The sequence below is a fragment of the Pinus tabuliformis genome, chromosome 3_2, assembly GCF_031772625.1.
Source record: "Pinus tabuliformis cultivar Carrire ecotype Pingquan chromosome 3_2, CPIR1, whole genome shotgun sequence".
NCBI classification, from domain to species: Eukaryota; Viridiplantae; Streptophyta; class Pinopsida; order Pinales; family Pinaceae; genus Pinus; species Pinus tabuliformis.
Genome location: NC_142302.1, coordinates 991,528,609 through 991,541,140, shown reverse-complemented (window position 1 = coordinate 991,541,140; position 12,532 = coordinate 991,528,609).

Genomic DNA, 12,532 nt, shown 5'->3' with positions numbered 1-12,532 from the left:
CCGATCTGAGATGATAGACTGTGGGATCCCAAAGTGCACCCACACTCGTTCAAAGAAGAGTTTAGCAGTGTCTTCTGCTGTGATATTCTTCTTGCAGGCCACCATAATGGTCATCTTCGAGAACCTGTCGACGACCACAAAAACACAGTCATTTCCATGCTTAGTGGAAGGAAGGCCTGACATGTAATCCATGGAGATGGATTCCCAAGGTCGACTAGGGTTAGGCAACGGGGTATAGAGGCCGTGCTTCTTAATGGTCGGTTTGGCAATGGCACAGGCAGTACATGATCGGATGTACTTCCCAACATCATGTTGAAGATTCGGCCAATAGAAATAATTTTGCAGTACTGCCACTGTTTTCTCGACCCCGAAATGCCCAACAGCCCGACTGTAGTGTGCTTCCCAAATCATCTTGGCACGCTCGCTTGAAGGAACACAAAGGTGATCGAGGTGGCATAATAGGGCGTCCTGGAGGTGAAAATCTGCAACATGCCGACCCTCCAAGAGTGTCTGGTATGTGTGGCCGAATTCTGGGTCGCTTTTGTAAAGAAGTGGCCAATCAGCAGTCTCGTGCCCACAAGAGTTGAGCACGGTGGTTAGTGCCATGATCGGTGGCCGACTGAGGCAATTTGCAACATTATTGGTGCTGCCCTTTTTATACTTGATATTCAAGTGAAACTGTTGCAGGTATGTAGACCACTTCTAATGGCGATCATTTTGCAATTTCCCTTGGGTCTGTATGAACTGCAGAGGTCGGTGGTCTGTGTGGATGACCGTTTCCTTCCCCAAAATGTAATGCTTCCATTGTCGGCAGGCCTGTACAATGGAATACATCTCTTTATCATAAGTGGGGTACTTCCAGACTGTGTCTGAAAGTGTTTCACTATGATATGCCACTGGATGTCCATGTTGAGTAAGGACTGCCCCAATAGCATAGTCAGAGGCATCTATCTCGACCTCAAATGGTTGTTGTAAATCTGGTAACGCGAGCACTGGTGCCGTGCAGAGGCGATCCTTCAATTCCCTGAATGCCTTCTGTTGAGATTCAGACCAAAAGAATTTTGCTTTCGCCCCGCCCTTGGTGACTTGACTCAAGGGCCAAGAAATATGAGAAAACCCCAACACAAACCTGCGGTAGAAGTTGGCAAGACCTAGAAAGCTGCGGAGCTCTGTTGGAGTGGTTGGAGAGGGCCAATCCTGAATGACTTGGATCTTGGCCGGATCGACATGCACCCCCTGTTCATCAATGATGTATCTGAGATACTGAACCTGGGTCATGCCAAAAGTGCATTTCTCCAAATTGGCACATAGCTTGTGTTGCCGCAGTGTTTGGAGAACCTGTCGGATGTGGTGGAGGTGCTCTTCCCAACTCTGGCTGAAGATCAGAATGTCATCCAAGTATACTACTACAAAGGAGTTGGTGAATGGCCGCAAGATGTCATCCATTAGCCTCATAAAGGTTGCAGGAGCATTCGTCAATCCGAAAGGCATGACCAACCATTCAAAGAGGCCCTCCTTGGATTTTAAGGCAGTCTTCCACACATCGGAGGGTTCGATTGGTACCTGGTGATATCCTGACTTCAGATCGATCTTGCTGAAATATTTCGCCCCCTTTAGTTGGTCTAGGAGGTCATCAATCAGTGGGATCGGGTACCTATTACGGACAGTGATCTTGTTCAGCGCCTGATAGTCAATACAGAGTCTCCACGTCCCATCCTTCTTCTGTACCAACACGATCGGGCTCCCATAGGGCGATGAACTCGGACGGATGTGACCTTTCTGCAGGAGCTCTTGAATCTGCCTCTTGATTTCATTGTTCTCCAGAACGGAGCGCCGATAAATTGGTCCATTGGGTAGCGGCGCACCTGTGGTCAGATCGATGGAGTGCTTGACTGACAGTGCAGAGGAACCCCTGCCGGGGAGGTGAAGATGTCCTCGTACTCCTCCACAACCTTGTCCATCTGTAGTTGTCGTGCAGAGGGACCCCGTTTGGAGGCCGCAGCCACTGTCTTCTTCTTTCCTTGAGGGCGTATCATCAGGAAAACAAATTTCCTGGTTTTGGAAATGATCTTACTGCATTATTTTGCAGTAATCAAAGAGATGGCGGCAGGTGGTGCTACCTCTGGTATCCCGAACAACTTATTTCCCAATGTAATAATAACAGCACGGGGCCTTGATTCATACACAACATGTCGCTTCCACAAGTATGGTTGTCCTAGTAATACATCACAAACTTCAAGGGGAGCAATGTCACACAATACCTCATCCGTGAAGGGCTTGATGTTGTATGGAAGGTGACACTGCTGGCTCACGCGAAGATCTCATCCTTGGTGAAGCCACCCAATGGTGTATGGTTGTGGATGTGCTGTGGTCGGTAAGCCCAACCGCTTCACGACCTCTGCCGAAATGAGGTTCTTTTGACTCCCGCTATCAACAATGAACTGTATCGGGGAGCCCTTTACCCACATCTGGGAGTGGAAGAGACGCTCCTCCTCCTCTGGATCTTCGGGTTCATTTTTCTGGATCTTTGCGGTAGCAACAACGGCGCTGGGATCCGCATCAATGATCTGCTTCCCTTTTTCATACCCCTTATCGGGTTCTGACTCAGAGTCGGAACATGCATCTGATTCTGAAACCTTTAGCTCAGCCACCAGTGACTGCTTGGCCCGACACTCACTTGTGTTGTAAGTGGAGCTCTTATGGAACTCGCACCATTTTCCAGTGTCCTTTCTCGGCTTTGCGGCGCTGTTCTTTGCTTGCGGCTTCGACTGGTTGTCTTGGGCTGTCCCGCCTTGGCTTTGTCCTTTGTTCTGTGGTTTAGGGGCACCTTTCCCCTGCTTTGGATTTGCAAATCCAAAGTCTCGCTCGTTTTGTTTAAACTTCTGCTCGACCTTGACGGCATATCGGTATGCTGCGCCGAGCGAGGGGATGTTTAGGAATTGTATTTCTTCCTGGATGTACTTGTGCAGGCAGCCACGGTATTTGAGTATCAAATGTTGCTCCGAATCCTTGATACCCAACTTTGTGCGAAGGGTATGGAAAAGATTGGTGAACTCCGGCACGTCTTGGTCCCTTCCCTGCCGCAGCGTGGTCCACTTTATGTATTCATCCTCATAGCTTCCGACAGGGTAGTACTGCTCCTTGATGGCATCCCGGAAAGAATCCCAGGTGGGTGCGGCTGAAAATAGTGAGCCAGTACTTTCATCCTTCCGCTCGCAGTAGGTTTCCCACCAGTCCTTGACGTGGGGGGCTGCTTTGAGAAGAGCAAAAACAATCTTTTCCCGACTCGAAAATTCATGAACAGAAAAATAACCCTCTAGTAGATTTAACCATTTATCTACGGCATCTGCGTCTATCTGACCCTCGAATATGGGGATTTCAAAATTAACTTGTACCTTAAAGGGTGTGGCGTTTCCAGAGTAGCTGCTGGAAGCCGATGCGTTGCTTTTGGGTAGCCGCTGAAGGATCTGGGCAAAGCTGTCCATCATTGCGTTCCGTTGTCGCTCGAGGGCTTCTTTGAGCAAGATTTTGATGGGATCTCCTGCCCCCTCGTCTTTCTTCTCGTCCGCCATGGGAGGCTGTCGGGATTTGCGAGGCTGGTCTTGCAAAGGTTCAACCAGTTCAAGCCCTAACTCCTTATATCCCGACCTTGTTGGGGACATGCAAAGAAAAACAGAGAAAAAGCAGACCGCTCTGATACCACTGATCTGGATTTAAACAAGAACGCAACAAATCACAGAGATAACCATATACACAAAGATGCAGTGGAAATAATACTTCATTTCATTAATGGAAAATACTGAAATATGCTTACAACCAGAAATGGAAATAAACCAGCTAGGGCGATGGTAGCTTATCTCTGAGAAGAGATGTGATGGCTACATGCCTCTGAACTGTGTTACAATGAGGCTCGAAGGCCTATTTATTGTTGAGAAACAATGGAAAACCCTTAACATTCCAAAACCTAACCCTAGGAGATGAAACGCCAAACTGTGGGCCCCATTTGGGGGTAAATTGGTACATCAACTTCCCGGGGTCGTAACTTTGGCATATGATCTTCGTTTGACGCGTACAATAGCTCATTAGAAAGATCTATCCGATCACTATCATTGCCCCTGGATTCCCGAAAAAACGTCGTTTAGGGCCTCAAAACGGCTCCGGAAGTTCAGGACCCGAAAAACTGCTAAAAATAGTAAGTTGTGCTACAATTAAGGAAACTGAAAATGCTGAGAAAGACAATGGTGGGGGTCCAGGTGGACTTGGCAGGTGGCCACCAATATCCACCTGGATCAGTTGGTCATTGAGGAGGTTGATTTGATGGCAATTGTAGTTGTTGTGATTGGTTAGGATAAAGTTGTTGTACTTGTGGAGAATATTGTGAAATTGTTGTGGATATTTTGGGTATGGATATTTTGGCATGTTTTCCTAAGAAAACCTCATCAATCCTTGTTGTCGAGGTTGGTTTTCAGTTCGCTGTGGTGGTCAAGTTTTCCAAGGCATAAGAGTATTCCAATTTTGTTGTGGATATTGTTGATAAGGATTAAATTTATGTGTGAGGTGTTGAGAAAAACATGTTGGTCATGGCTACCAAGGTCTTCTTGGTGCAATGTAACATAGTTGTTTTGTAGCTTCCTTATCGCCTTTAAAAATTGCTTTGAGTCCCACTAGTGATGGGAAATTTCCTATCACATGGTTTTCTACACATATAGCACAAAATTCAATAATATTTAGAGGACATTCACACAAAGGATGCTTATTTCCATATTTTTGACAAAAAATTGACAAGGCTAAATATTCTTCTTTCTATTTTTGTTAGATTTTTAAAGTATCTATTTGTTCACTAAGATTACCAAGAATATTTCTTTTAAAAATTTCCAACAAATTACCAATTTCAGCTTTATGTATCCCACTAGACACTAATTTACTGAATCTAGAGATAACATCTCTAGGTCCCTTACCATACATAGCATTTCCTCGAGAAATGTGCTCACATAATTCACAGATTTCTAGATAACTTAATTGAGACACATTTCCCTTACCCATAATATTGAGTACATCTATCCATTCATCTATGATTCCTTGAGGTAAAATAAATTTAAGAGTATCCAAATCCAAATTTCGTTGTTTAGCTCTCTTAACACTATAATAAAATCATTTTAAATAATCTTCAAGGGCTTTATCCTCTTTTTGTGACATTTTAAACACTTCCTCATATGAATATCAATTGACATAATAATCTTTATATTTTGCATGAAATATTTGATGAATAGTATTCCAATTTCTAACATTATTTGTTCTTAATCCCACAAACCATCACAAAGTTGCATTCTTAAGAGTAGTTGGAAACAACTTAAGTTTTTGGGAATCAAGATAGTAATAATAACTACTAAATAATACATCAAATTCAAAAAGAAAATTTTCAGGATCTTCTATTCTCATACCATGAAAATTAGGTGGTATTAACGGTGAAATGTTCTTCATGTTAACATTTTATATTAGATCAAGAACATGAAATCCAAACTATTCTTTGAGATTTTCTCTGACAAGTGTTGCCCCCATTCCTCCTATTCTCTCTTGTGCTTCATGTTTAGCCATATTGCTTTGCATAGACTCTGCTGATGAAATAGAGTCTTATGATTATTGTACAAGATTATTAATTAATGGTAATTCTAGCTCTCCACCAGTTAAATTATTCTTCTATTTGATCAGAGTAAAGTATGACTGATTATTCTAGACTTGATATATCGATGATTTCTCCTCCTTCTTCTTCTTTAGATTTTTCTCTATCTCGTGGAGCGAAAATTCTGATTGAGTGTCCTCCTTTGACAATACTACCTACAAATGGTGTGGCTCTTACTACACCACGAGTTGAGTTTGATGGTGTGATGGGTGGTTGAGTGGTATTGTAGGAACTATAACAACCCCCTTTATTTTTCTCAAAGTGTCACTAATGCCTAGAAAAAAATAAGGGTCCCGCTTAATATCGAGTCTCATCGCACCCCTAAATTCATTCTCCCCTTCGTTTTTCTATCTCTCAAGATGAATTTTAGGAAAAAAAAAATGGAGTTACTCAACCTAGAGATACAACGCTAAGATGTTCAGTACTAGGCCAACAATACAACACTGAGAAGATGACTAGCCTAGAATTACAACACTTAGAAATGGGTCATCCCAACAATACAATGCTCTAGAAGGTGGTTTCTAAAACAATATTGATGAGTCTTTTAACTATCTTTCTAATTTCTCAAAAATACAACCAAAAGACTATGCATTTAATGGTCAACCCTAGATTAGTATGGAACTTGCGAGTTACTGTGCACTGTATATGCAAGCTATAGTATCTACTTCCACAAGTTTGTTTTAGTGTTGTATTATCAAATATTACTTTTGTAGATTGAGTATAGAAAATTCACAACTTGGTAGGGTTCTACAATTTCAAAAGTAAAGTGACTAAAGCTACTTGCAAGAATGTAAACACACTTATAGGAAAGTAAACATGTGTGCAAGAAATTAAGCACACTTGCAATAAATTAAACATGCTTGCAAGAAATTAAAGAAACTTGCAATAAAGTAAACACACTTTCAAAATGGGATGGGCTGCTCATGTAGCTTTCAACCATATGCGGAAAAAGAAACACACATGTTCGAAATGAAAGAAACACACTTGCAGAATTGAAATAGAACACTTCTATCTAGCTGTTTTATGAAGCTTATTGTTGTAATCTCCAATACAGGTAGAACAAACTACAAATACAATAAGTAAATCATACAAACATAAATGAATGAAAGGACTAACCATTGTTAAGATGATCCCATCTTTATTGAGACCAAAAAAATGTAATGATTGCTTTGAGCACATTTATTCAACAACATAAATGAATGCAAACCAATCTAAAATGCAAGAATGTCAAATTAGAGACAAACACGAATAATCACTTTTGTAATTAAATCAATATCACCATGTTCGAATAATTAATTTCATAAATAACATCACACAACTAGAAATTAATTATAGAAGTAAATAAAATAAATTCTACATAATAAATAAGCGAGGAATTAAATTACACAACCATAAAGTGACCTACCAAAATTATACAACAATCTGTTCTATTGGAGTGGGCCTTGCCTCCATAGAACATAGCATTGATATTTATCAACACTAATTTAATTAACTAAGCTAATTAAAATAAATTAATATTTCATAAATATGCAAAAAGAGATCAATTAAATTAATTAAAATAATCATAAACTATGTAAATTATAATCTACAATTAAAATAAAAGCTTAGTAATTAAATTATTTCATTATGATATTCATACATTGCTCTAAGAGTCCTCCTCGTGGAATGAAAGAGGAACTCCTTCCATTCATAATATTTGTTTAAAAATAAAAGAACAAACAATAAAAGAGATCCGCAAGTTTATTACAAAACAATAAAAGTCTCCACAAGTTTCTCATGTCTTTTGATAATAATTATTAAACAATTTATGACTCGTACATAACTCCAAAATAATTATTAACAACCCAATTACCATGTTTAATATTGATCCAATTGAAATAATGGAACTACAAATGTGTAATGGCATCAACACAAGTTTCCAATCAACTCAAGGTTCTACTAGTTTATTGTTTTAGTGTCCACTAATGGTTTTGAGAGTTGCAAGACTAGAGCCATAGAGCAAGTTTCGTTAACTCATGGTTCAAGTTTTCACTTGCGGTTTTGAGTGTTGTAGCATTGAATTGTAGCAACAAGTTTTGATGGCTCATTGTTTCGATGTTGATTCGCGGTTCTGACTATTGTAGAACTAGAGTCACGACAATGAATTATAGCACCAAAGTTGTGACAACGAATTGCAACACCACAATCATAGCACCAAAGTTGTAGCACTAAAATCACAACAAGGAGTTGTGATGCTAGAGTTGCAACAATGAGTTGTTGCATTAGAATTCCAGCACTAGAGTTGCAACACCAAATTTGCGGCACCAGAGTTGTGGTAGGGAGTTCTGATACCAAAGTTGCAAATAGGGAGTTGCAACACCATAGTTGCAAGAATTGATCAATTGTAATTGTGACCAATATACACCCTGTGGCGACATTAAAACCTAAACAACAACCTTTCTGGCACTTCATCCTTACACATTAACTCAAATATGATATTTTTCTACTGTTCAATCATTCATGTAAAATACTAAGGAAATGCAATAAAAAAACAATTTATGTCTAAATCCCACATATAAGAATTAGAATGGACTAATACAAGGTCATGGGCAATTGAAAAATAATTAAGAATAGGCAAAATAGGATGTAAAAATATGCCAACTCTGAGATTGGTTAGTTATCACACTGAAAAAGTGGCTTGACTCAACAATCTTACCTTGCAAACTTACTTTCTCTAGTGAGATAGTGTCGAGAAGTTTCTTAGAATAGTGATATAACACTAGGGTGTTCATGAGGCGAGGGACACACTGTTGTGAACTTAGTAATCCCAACAATATAATGCCCATGAAGCCAAGTTCTTCAGTGATATCACCCTTAGTGAAATGACTCACTCAATAATTTGGCTCTCAAACTTGCTTTTTCAAGCAATATTAAACCCAAATGTCCACTATCCTAGCAATATAGCACCTTAGACTTGGTCATCTTTGTGATTTAATGCTCAAAAACTTGTCTTATCTAGTGACATAATGCTCCAAAAGGTGACTTAACTAGACACTTAATTCTCAAAACCTCTTTAATTCAACAATATAACGTTGGGATGTTGATTATCTCGTTGATACACACTCTCTCTTTTGTCATTTTTTCTATATCACTCTATGTCCCATATTCTTTCTAGTGTTTGACTCAAACGAAGGTTAGAGAAATTCAAGTGTTAAGAGGCATATATTAGCTTGTTTTTCACACCTAATGTTATGAAAAACTTTATAAATTCACCACAAAATTCTCATTCCTCATTGCGCTTAGCTCTTCCTCCCTCTTGTGACATTGAAGCCATCGATTGAAGAGATATCTTCCCCACTTCTCATCAACACCAGGTGTCAAACAACTTAGTTGAGATATGAGTTGGTCAATTCATTTCCACTCAGCTTTTCATTTACATTTTATTTGTTTATTTTGTGAATGAAATTTCTCTTCTCCATCAATGGCGCAGCTTCTTTTCTTCCTCACACTCTACCAACTTGTTCATGCCCTTTTATTAATCAATTAGGTAAATAAAATTCCTTTCTCAAAGAAAATGACTGTGCCATTTCCCTTTCATCAATTTGTAGCCTTTCCTCGCTTTCCATGCTCTTGAATAACCTTATATGACCCATGATTTAACTGAATGCACATCCTTAGCACATGTATAAGAAACACATGCCCCCCAACCGACACCTTAGGCCACAATCCTTCCTCGTGTACCCCAAGATCTGGTATTGACATCCAAGCATTTTTCTTTGGCCCCCTTGTCACTTTCCCCATGTCATTAAAACCCAAAAATATTCCTCTCTTCACACCCTCTACCAATGAGGCCTTCCTCCCTTCAACTGTTAGGATTGAACTCAACCAGTCACTAAAAGTTTCTCTTCTAGACACCATCTTTGTGCCTCCCTATCTATCCTCATCATTAAGACTTGACCCCAAGTTCAATCACCCACTCACTAGTTGATTTTCTCTAGGGAACATGAGCATAGGAGTTTAACTCACAAAAACCCTAGCCTCACCCTTTTATATTGTTGAAAAAGGCACACACTTATGTGGTGCAAAAAGGAACCATCCTAGTCAAGATTGTGATTTTATGCAATAATATTCTTTTAGATTTATAGTGTCATACATTGTTGTCCCTACCCACTCTGTACTATTCTTTCCTCCCACTCTCCATAAAAACCTTAGACCTCTGTCTTGGTTCAAGAATCAGTAAGATGAATTGATAAAAAAAATGATTGAAACCTTTAGCCAAGACCTCAAAACTCATTTTGTTTAATGCTTGTAAGATAATCTTCATAATGGGTGTTGCTTTGTGAAAGTTTCATGTAAGGAAACATTGTACATGTCATAGAAAAGGGCTTGCAAAGCCCCCCTCCTTGGGATCCCAAATGAGGAGCCACCTAGTACCTCAGTTGATCATGTGTTCATTGACACTCCCTGCTTCATTGACTAGTATACATCAAATGCATGGCTATAGGTATTTCGGTTGTTCCAATGATAAAACCTTCCTTGAAACAACCCAAAATCATAAATATGCATGGCTGTTATTAAATCTTGGGCGCACAAGGTGGTTGCCCATTTCCTTGTATTCCCATATGCAGAAGCAATTGAACGGATCATAAAACACATTGACCCTAAAGAAACCATGATTATGGATAATCAAGGGAATCCTTTTTCTTCATGCAATGATTTAGATATCAACATGTATTATAAGTTCCCCAAGAAAGAAATGACCTTGAACAAGGACAGGCTAACAAAGTTCAAGATTCAAACCAAAGAACTATTAAAGACATTATGGGTATACAAATGAAGCTTATGGTCCTATCTAAATAAGGATTATCCCACAAATTTGTTAAGGAAGGAGTATCCCACAAATATATTAAGGAAACCCTTTCATTTGGTGGTTTCCATGTTATGCAGGTTGTATGGTTGATCCCATGTAGAGACCTTTATGAGGGATGGGTTCAATTGATGTACTTTGTAGTGGTTGAAGGAATTAGAATAATCAACTAGGTTGATAACCTTTCTCTCTATTCAAAGGAAAACATCATGCAAGCCGAAAATCCAAGGGAAGGTTAGAAACATCTGTTCTTCATGGCCTCCTACCTCTTGTATGTTGTTTGTGTAAAGTATACATTCCTCCCAATTGCTTAGAAATGGACAGTTCAGGAGGAGTTAGTTCACATATATTGGACAGTATTGTGGGAGTCTCACTATGTTCAATGTTACACCAAGATATGTTAGGACCTCCTAATGCTATTATACAAAGTTTTATTTAACAGGTCTTCCCTATGAATGTCTAAAATGGACAGGTATGTGATATCCATAGTAGGATATTGTTTTGTTAGTCAAGATGGCACGTATCTCCAAATATTTGGAGCAACCAAGCCTCCTCACCTACTACCGCAGCTTGTAGTTGATTGAGTCATACTACATGAAATAACATATTAGGTATAAATAGGGGTATGTGGAGTTCTCTCATGGGATAAGAAGGCTCCATAGCCACACATGCCTTTCCAACTGAACTCCTATTATTTAAAGGATATAAAAGAAGCTAGAGTGAATATGACAGCCTAACTCTCTTTCCTTTTGGGTTATGAAATTCTAAAATATGATCTTAGCTATATAATAAAAAATCTTTGCATGAACTGCAAGTACAAGTGGGACTACCAATTAGAAACCTAACATGAGGAGAAGAAACCAAAAAAATGCTTTAATTTCTTGGAGGTAATTTATAGAATAACCTATAACCCCTCCTAAGAAAATAAGGAGAGAGGTATGGCTGAGAGAGAAGCATTTGTAAAAACGCAAGCTGGTCAATAAGAAGTAGCTCAGGTTGCATAGGAGAATAAGTTGAAAAAAATTATGAAATAGATAAGGTAAATCATGAGCTTGAGCTTGAAAGGAAAGAAGAGGAGAGGTTAGATATGGAAAAAGTCTGGATGAATAAGTTGATAGAGAATTGGAAGAGATGTTGAATGACAGAGAGTTGTCTTTTAGTGTCTTCACCAACAAATTCGCCATGGACACTTTCAAATAACACACTGTGGGACTTTCTAAGTAGCAAACAATTTTGAATTCCTTCACTGTAACATTAAAGAAGGATCTAAATACCCTCTCCTAGCACACATCAGAATACCATGTAAACATGGAAGGTTTGTAATCCAATATGATTAATATTATATCATCATATTGTCATATATTGGGTAACTTATCTTCATGAAGTCTTGGGGGTCCTAGTTGAGGATCTAATCATCTTGTTGCATCAACCCGCTTCATTTTCTAGGATTTTTACAAATCATAATACTTAATTATATAAAACAACAATAAGAATTTGAAGGGATTATAACTACCCTAAGAAATACCAAAGTCATAAGAATAATTTACCGATGTATGATGTAGATGCTTTGAAACTCCTAGTGATAGGGAGTTTTGATCTTTCATAAAATTTTGCTGATTTTAAAAGACAAGATCTAGGAAGCTGGTGCATTTTTCTATTTATTGATAAATAATATTGAGAAGCATAAGAAGGGCACTGAAGTAATTGTCATTTGGCATATATTGTGATTTTGCTTTAAACTAATATTAAGTAATTTCATTTATGTGTGCATTCTTTGAGATTGATTACCACTGGTTAACTGAATATTCTATGAACTAGATAGTTTTTTCTCTCATTGTTACCATTTCCTTATCATATTTTTTTTTCAATGATTATTGACTATTCATTATTTTCTCTAATAAGTTAAACATTTAAAGTTAGGAAATTGGCTACCTATTTTCTTGATTCACCAATTGTTGTGTTTATTTTCTCATCTCTTCTCGTCCTCATCTCTTTGTCAACATATA